Here is a 7,817-nt window from a genome sequence, read left to right on the forward strand (position 1 = left end):
TTAATGTCTGTATTCCAGAATAGGAGCAAAATGCTTGAAGGAATCATACACCAGTAAGAAGAGGAAATGAGGGCTATTATTAATAAGGCCATTTGGAAATCACGTGGAACTTTGGAAATAGTGGAACTTTAGGAAATGCCAGAAATTTTGTTCTTCCTCCTGCTGGGTGCACCTCAGAGAGTTTACCCAAGGGAGGAGGAGCACATTAAATACAGGCAGCATTCAGAACAGCTGAGAGGAAAAAAAATCAAAATAGAAGAGATGCCCTGGAAGCTGCAAAGAAAGTAGGGTTGTGCCAGCACTGCCCTGCTGACCACAGACCCTTCCCAGCAATTCCACAGGAGCCCAGGGATCTGGGGGAGTGTTTGCACATCACCTTCACTGCAGGGAGAGAGGCAGGGGAAGGAGCCACACCTGAGATATCGCAGTAAACTGCTTGCTCATAGACCTGGGCTTTTTGGGGCTTAAAGAACATGTTGATTTCAGCTGAACAATTGGGCTTGATCTCACCCTCCTAAAGCAGAAGGAGACAGGAAAACATTTATCTTCAAACATCACTTTTTTTGTTTTCAACCACAGTCCTCTAAGCCATTACTTAGATCAGTGACAAGCAAGGAGTGAATAACACTCATCAGTAACACTGATAACAGAGTTTGGAAGCTTTAGTTTTGGAATTATTTCAGAAGTGCCTGATAAATCTCCTAGGGGCCAAAAATGCCTTTCAGTACTTCCCATTATAAAAGCAGATCAGAAAGCTGCTACTTCAAAAGTTATCTTTGCATACACTTTCTCTCCATGTGCATACAGAGTAAAAATGGGTGAGTGGACAGACCCATGCAAGTTGTGACCTCTCTCAATTGAGGAGCTGAATTAAAAAAAAAAAATCATGTAAAACTTAACTGCAAGATAAACTGAAGGGTCACTTTGGTGTAATCCCTCTAAGTTTTTCCGTAGTAGGAAACATTCTGTAACTTCTTCAGAAATTACCTTTATGTATTTTTCTGAGGAATGATACATACCAGATTTTGCTTAATCAGAAGAGAATTCCTACATATGCAGAATATATAATACATAGTTATATTCAGCACTGCATAAAGCCAAATAAAGAAGGTAAGTTAACTATCAATTTGAGCATCCATTAGAACAGATCTGCAGGCTGAATGAAAGTAAGAAACCAAGGCTACTTATATTTCATAGATCTTTAGCCTAAGTGTACTATGTTAAAAGAAGATGTGTACTGCACTAATTTAAAAATTACAATAACTATCACTTTCCTTTAAAAAAACTAAGCCTCTTTCCACCATTTCATTTCTAAACACATTTTTAAGCTTGAAGAGTCGATGTACCGAGATTGTTTCTGATATTCATTTATTTTACTGACTATAACCCTTGCTGCACCCACTTATTCTATGTGTTGTATAGGAGCTGGCAATTTTGTGACCAAGGCTGTCAAAGCACCATCCACCTGCACTTCTGGTAAATGCTGTGGGCAAGGAAGCTGCAATTTACTACAAGTCCCATATAGTTATGTGCTATAGCCAAATGTTCTTTTGTCCACTGGTGCCTTCACTGCCATTATTATATTATTTGATTTTGGGAGAATCGATCTCATTAAAAGCTGCCTCCCACCCCAAAGAAGACAGAAAAATTACTGCTAATTGAATTGCCTCATCAGTCCACTAACACCTATTGCAGGAAGAAACCCAAATACCATCTAATCTTAACATATGTAACTTTTTTGTGATGGTGTAGTGTCGCTGACCGCCCAGGTCCCTGGCTAGGGTCTTCTGGGTGCCACGACCTCACTGAGTGAGTCGCCCAGTAGGAGACGGCCTCGACCCAGGCGACACAGGCACTCCTGTAGAGTGTCCAGCTCAGTTGTGAGACCACCAAAGCAATAAGGCCTGTCAGCTCTTGCCAGGCTGTAGCTGCCAGAGCAGCTTCTTCTTAGGCAGGGATTTCCCCAGGTGGCACAGAAGAAACCACAGGAGACAGGATCTTCTTTAGGAGCCCTCATTATTCTACAACAACTCTCCAAAGAAGACCCCAAAGGGCCTGAGAGCCAGGTTTTTATTCTTAACTCAGGGGGTGGGGTTTACCAAAACAACCAATGGGAAAGCAGATTGAAAAAACAACCAATCGGGGAGAGGATCCAAAATGGACCAATCAGGGGAGGCAAATACCAGGAAGTAGGGTAACAACAAATCAGGAGTAAAACATTTACATGCAATCAAAGGCTCATGGAGCTTTGCAACTAACTGCTCACCATGAGCAAAAGGGAGTGTCTCAGGGAGACTTCCCTGGGGAACAGACCAACTGCATCAGGGGCTCACAGCCCTCCATGGAAGCACTGGTGTTTCTGTGGTAGCTTCAGAAGCCTGTGCAGTGTAACAGCTAAGGTCCAACAGTATCAACTGCTTTAATAAATCTAGTCTGTTCAGTTAAAGCAGCTGTTACTCCATCTCTGTGCTGAAAAAATTTGTACAGAGTCAGCATGATCACAAGCTTAATTTTTCCATCTGTCACTGCACCCAGGTCTATTTCATCTACTTCAATATTTTGTTCCTGATGTTCAGAAACTCTTTAAATCCCTATCAAGCAGGATCAAACATGCTCTGTAGCACTCAATAGAACAGCTGGCAAGCACATTGCAAAAGGATACCAGACTTTATTGGGTATTTATTTTGGTGGTGACAAAACAAGATCTGGAAATCTCAGAGAAAAAAATGTTCATAGGTTTACAAGTTCCTGCCCACGTATTTGCAGAGTCAAAAGCAGCCTGTTGGAACAGCATCCAAGGAGCCTGCTTACATAGCTTTGGCAGCCTTTGGTGGAAGCTCCTCTCAGACCCTCACGTTTCACAGCAGAAAAGTCAATTTGCCTTTTGACCTCTGTTTTGCTAGGGAAAAAAAATCAAAGCTACTCAGCTGCCCAGGTTAGACAGCAGGTCTGTGCTGCATTCCTGACCTCAGCTCCTACACCAAGACCTCTGGGATGATCAAGTAACCCTCAACTCATCACCAGCCAACTGAACTGGTTTTCTTGCAGATATGGTGTCAAAAATGCATTACCCTCTCCAGTTCAGCCAACAGGGGAAATGGTGGTTGTCCTCTGAGACTGACAGGAACAGCACAGGCTGTCCACAACACAGCTCCCATGGGGCATCTTGTGAGAAGACCACTGGAAAGCCACATGCCTGTGGCCTCCCAGAGAATGGGTCTATTTGGCTGAGTAACCATTTCAGAAGCTGCTTGTGCTCAGGAGGGTGCAAGCCAGCTACTAACATGTTCCAGCACCCCCCAGGAAATCTGGGACAGAGAAAGCTCAAGGCTGCATGTGGATGCTGAAAGCCTAGTCAGATAGGCTTTCCCAGGCATTGCTCTGGGGGACCTGTGAGAAGACATTCCAAACAATTTCTAATCTTGTACCTGCTGCTGCTTTTCCAACTTGTTTACTTGCAAAAATGTTTACAAAGAGATGTTGGCTTGAATGACCAATCATGTCCAATTGTGTCGGAACAGTGTATAAAAAGGATGTGCATTTTAGTAAACATTGCTATTTGTTATAAATAATGAGTCTAATTTCATAAAAAATGCCAATTTCTTGATAAAATTTTGTGAAACAGAATTTTATGGAAAAAGCCAAAATCAATTGGACAGCATGGATCCCGGGATCGATGCTGGGTGAACCTCAGATCCAACAGCATGCTGTATCCTTCCTGGTTCACAAATTCTGCCTATGCACAGTCTAGTTTTATACAGTTTTTTTTTGCTCAAGGCAAAAGTTGCCTCACCCCATTGTCAACTTTGTTGGTGTTTCAAATTCATATTTCTTTTTTTTCCCCCTCTGCTGGTTTGGTGAATGGTTTTCCAAGCAGTTTTGGGGCTCCTGATTTGATTTATGGGAGCTTGGTATACACACGCCCACCAGTCTGATGTAGGTAAGATCCCACTCAGGTGATGATCACTGGGTTGTTTGCAACCCCTTCTCCGGAGAAGGCCCATTTCCTGGTGGGGACACCCTTCTTAGTTTTGCAGATGAATGGGTCTCCTATTCCTGAAAGTGACTTGTAGTTGCACCACACTTTTATTTATTATCAAGGAGGGCAGTGGCATTTGATACAGTATATATTTTTATACAGGATATCTGTCTAAAAAGAATGAATTAATTCCCCAACATTTATAACACTGTTCATGCTCTCCAAGAAGATTCGGAGTCATATCGTTATTTCAGCCATCCTGAATATAGTAACGACAGCTGCATCCTGATTAAAACATGAGAAGCGACAGCAAACCCCACATGTCCTCCCCACATCCAGCCAGGACTGCAGGGCAGCAGCTCCAATGCTCTGGTTCCTTCTGTTGCTCTTTCCCAACTCTGTTGTCACTCAAAGGCCTTTTGCACAAATTAGCTGCCTCACCTCTGGGTGCTCATCTGGTAATGAGCTTCCAGGTTACCAGTGTTGTGAAGAGTCTTCCAAAGCCAGCAGAGTCTTCTGGGTGCTGCACTTAAAACCAGCAGAGGTCCTCAAAACCCAGGCCAGATGCTCTGAATCCAGCCTTGTTGGTTCACTTTCCACTGAAGACACCAATCTCTTGGTACCTCCAGACTCACCTTGTTCTGCCCAGGGGTGAAGAGGATGCAGACAGTTGTATAGAGGCCCGGTGGCACCTTGCAGCACACATCATTGGGGCCCACCAGCTGGAAATGAGGGGAGCTCTCCAAGGTGATCTTCACCAGATGAGGAACCTGCGGGAAAGACATGGAAGGATGGTTTTGTCACTTGTGGAGACAGGTGGACCCTGGTGTGATCCACCCTTCTCCACTCTCCTCTTCCAGTACTGTGTTAAACTTCCACGTCCCAGCCCTTACCTTGCCCCTGCTCCTCAGAAGCACTGGCATTTCACAGATCTCACCAGGGGTGTAGTTCTGAAACACCACCTCTGGTGGACAAGGCGAAATGAGCTCAGCTCTTCACTGCTGCCCAGTGAAGTACAGACTTTGGTCTGTACATCTGCCCAGCTCACACTGGGCAAACAGGGGCTCTTCCACCTCTGCCCTGGGCTGGGCAAACACTCCTGGACCCCACTGAGCAGGCTCAAGCCAAGCTGCTCTTTTGGCACCATCCTCAAATATCACATCAAACAGCAAGGGCAGGGAAAGGGCACCTTGTGATGGGAGGTCTCACACTTGTCTTGCGGCTGGACAATTGGAGGCAGAGTCAGCTTCTTAGCTCTGGGCAGCCTCTGCTTGGTGGTGAGAGACATCTTCTGGAAGGCAGAGGGAGTCAGCTGAAAGGCAAAAAAACCGCAGCAAGAGCCTCAGAAGTGCATTTGTTCATAGAGGCTTTTCTTGTTCACTTGCTACTGATGAATAATTTGTGATCACAGCCAGTAGGACAGTTCTGAAAGTCACCTGCTGAAATACTTAGCATCAGTAAATTAATAATACAGAGTGCAATACACATACTCCAACAACATGGCTCTGTCCCATTAGTTTCTCTGTGATTTAATGTGACATGTTTGGGGATTTCTGCTCTTTGGGCATTTGTTTCCTCTTTAGTTTCATTGGATTGAGGCAGTTGTTGCATATAGGTAAAACATTATAAAAGAAAGGCCTTAGAAAATCAGGCCTTGCTCAGCTGAATTAACAGCTAATCTGTTAAGTTCCCATAAGAAATAATCTAAGAATAAAAATCAGTTTGCATAACAATTTATTCTTGTTAAAAAAAAAAGAAGTTACATTGATGAAGAATAAAATATTTATCCCATGAAAATCCACAAAAATAAAATGTAAACACCTATATAAAGTCTTAACATGTATATACACAAGCACCTTCTAACCAATGAATTGAATGGCAAGAAAATCAGTAACCAATCAGAGTTAAACACATAAAGTTATCTTTTTAAACTATATAAAAATAACTACAAGATTAAAGTAGGGTTTTTGCCGCTGAAACTTTGAAATGTTATGCCCATTGTTATCCACCATTATTGTTATAGGCAGTGACCTTTTCAGAGAGTGGGGAGGAGCTCTCAGCACTCCCCTAACTCCATTCCTGCACAACACTCAAAACTCACAGCAAGGACATAGCACTGCTGGGTGACTCCAAGAGATGCAAGAAAGCAAAGTTGTACCAAGAGTGAGGTGCACAGGAATGTGTCCAAGTTTTAGTTCTCTCTGTTAATTAGCATTTGTTTTCTCTGTCTGGGCTCACAGGCCCCTCCACAGAAGAAAACAGAGGACTCTCCTTGACAGAGCCTCAGCCGTGGGGCATCTTCAGTCTAGTGAGCTGCTGACAGCCAAGGGACCTTTGTGGCCCTGACTCCACTGCTGTCTGCAGGGCTGGATCTGTGCCCCACACAGCAGAGGAGAGACAACAGCTGGTTTGGAGCCTCTTCTAGCTGGGACCAGCCGTGTCTCTCAAGGCTTTGGGCAGAGTTTGAGCTTTCCCCCCACAGGCCCAAGGGCAGGTTGGTCAGAGCAGCACAGGTGAGTGTCCAGCCGGACAGAAGGAACGACTGTGACCAAGGGGAGGGAAAGAAGCACATGCTCAGGGCTTCAGCTTCACACTGGTTTAACTTGGCTCCGGTGGCACAGCCAGGCAAGCTGCACTGTCCCTGAAGTGACACACGGTGTTCCCTGCTGCAGCAGGACAGCCCCCACCAAGAGGAGCACGGCACAGAGAGGTGGGGACGGGGTCTGCAGCTGGACAGTGCTGCTGGGTAACGGGCAGGGCAGGGCAAGGTGGGACATGAGGGGAGTTTCCAGCCTTAACACAGCTCAGGCCCAGTCACAGTGGGAACTCACAGTTAGGAGGTTTCTCTGCCTCTCTGATCAGCTTTTGAGTATAAGGTTTCACCCCTGTGCCCTGGAATCCAGAGGCCATTCTGGAGAATGTCTTGGCTCACCTGGAAGGAGCAACAATGGAACTCTGAAAATTCAGACTTCCATTCGTGGCAGACCCAAAAGATACACTGCTGTCTCTAGGCTGTGGCATCCTTCAGAAGTGAAGAACATGAAGCCACCTCACCAATTCATGATTAGACCATATTTAAGTGGCTGAGTTAAGAGTCATAGAAGTAAAACCCCAGAAACAGACCCTGAAACAGAACAGCCTTTTGCTTTGGCTGCAGTCCCCTGCACTAAGACTTGTCAGAAACATTTTTTCACAAGCTTCTAACAAGTTACTCTGGATCTGTAATTACTGAGACCAAATTGAGTCAAAATGCCAAGTGGGATTATTCTTTCTCAAAGCCTGGAGTCACACAGAATGAAGCAGTACATAAAGCATTGTGTGCATCCCCATACACATAATAGTCCAGTTACTGACCATAGTGCTTACAAAGGGAGATGCTACATGAGCAATCATTGTTTTTACTTTTGCTACAAATACCCTAAAAGACTAAGCTACAAATTATATCTTGAACCTGATTAAATTCAGGGATGGCATTGCAATACCCTAAAAAATTGTAAGGGTACCTAGTGCTGGTGCATTAATACAAGAGAACTGTAAGTGTGTATTACTGGTTATTATTCATATTAGGCAAAAATGGCTCAACTCAGCTTTACAAAGCAGGAAACAAGGCATGGAGAGTTAAAACAATGGGGATGGGACCGTGTGCCCAGAGTGCTTTTTGTGAAAGATGCTCTTAAGCACTGGCAGTAGCAATGTGCTCATCTCCTGTAACTTTGCTCCTTGTGATAAACCTCTGCAAATTTTTATTTTTTTTTTTTCCCGATGGCACCCGGGCTGTAGCAGCAGCAGTGTGGGCGGCAGGAGCAGGGCAGTGCCTGCCCCTCTGTGCTGGGCACTG

This window comes from Sylvia atricapilla, chromosome 12, assembly GCF_009819655.1.
Source record: "Sylvia atricapilla isolate bSylAtr1 chromosome 12, bSylAtr1.pri, whole genome shotgun sequence".
NCBI lineage: Eukaryota > Metazoa > Chordata > Aves > Passeriformes > Sylviidae > Sylvia > Sylvia atricapilla.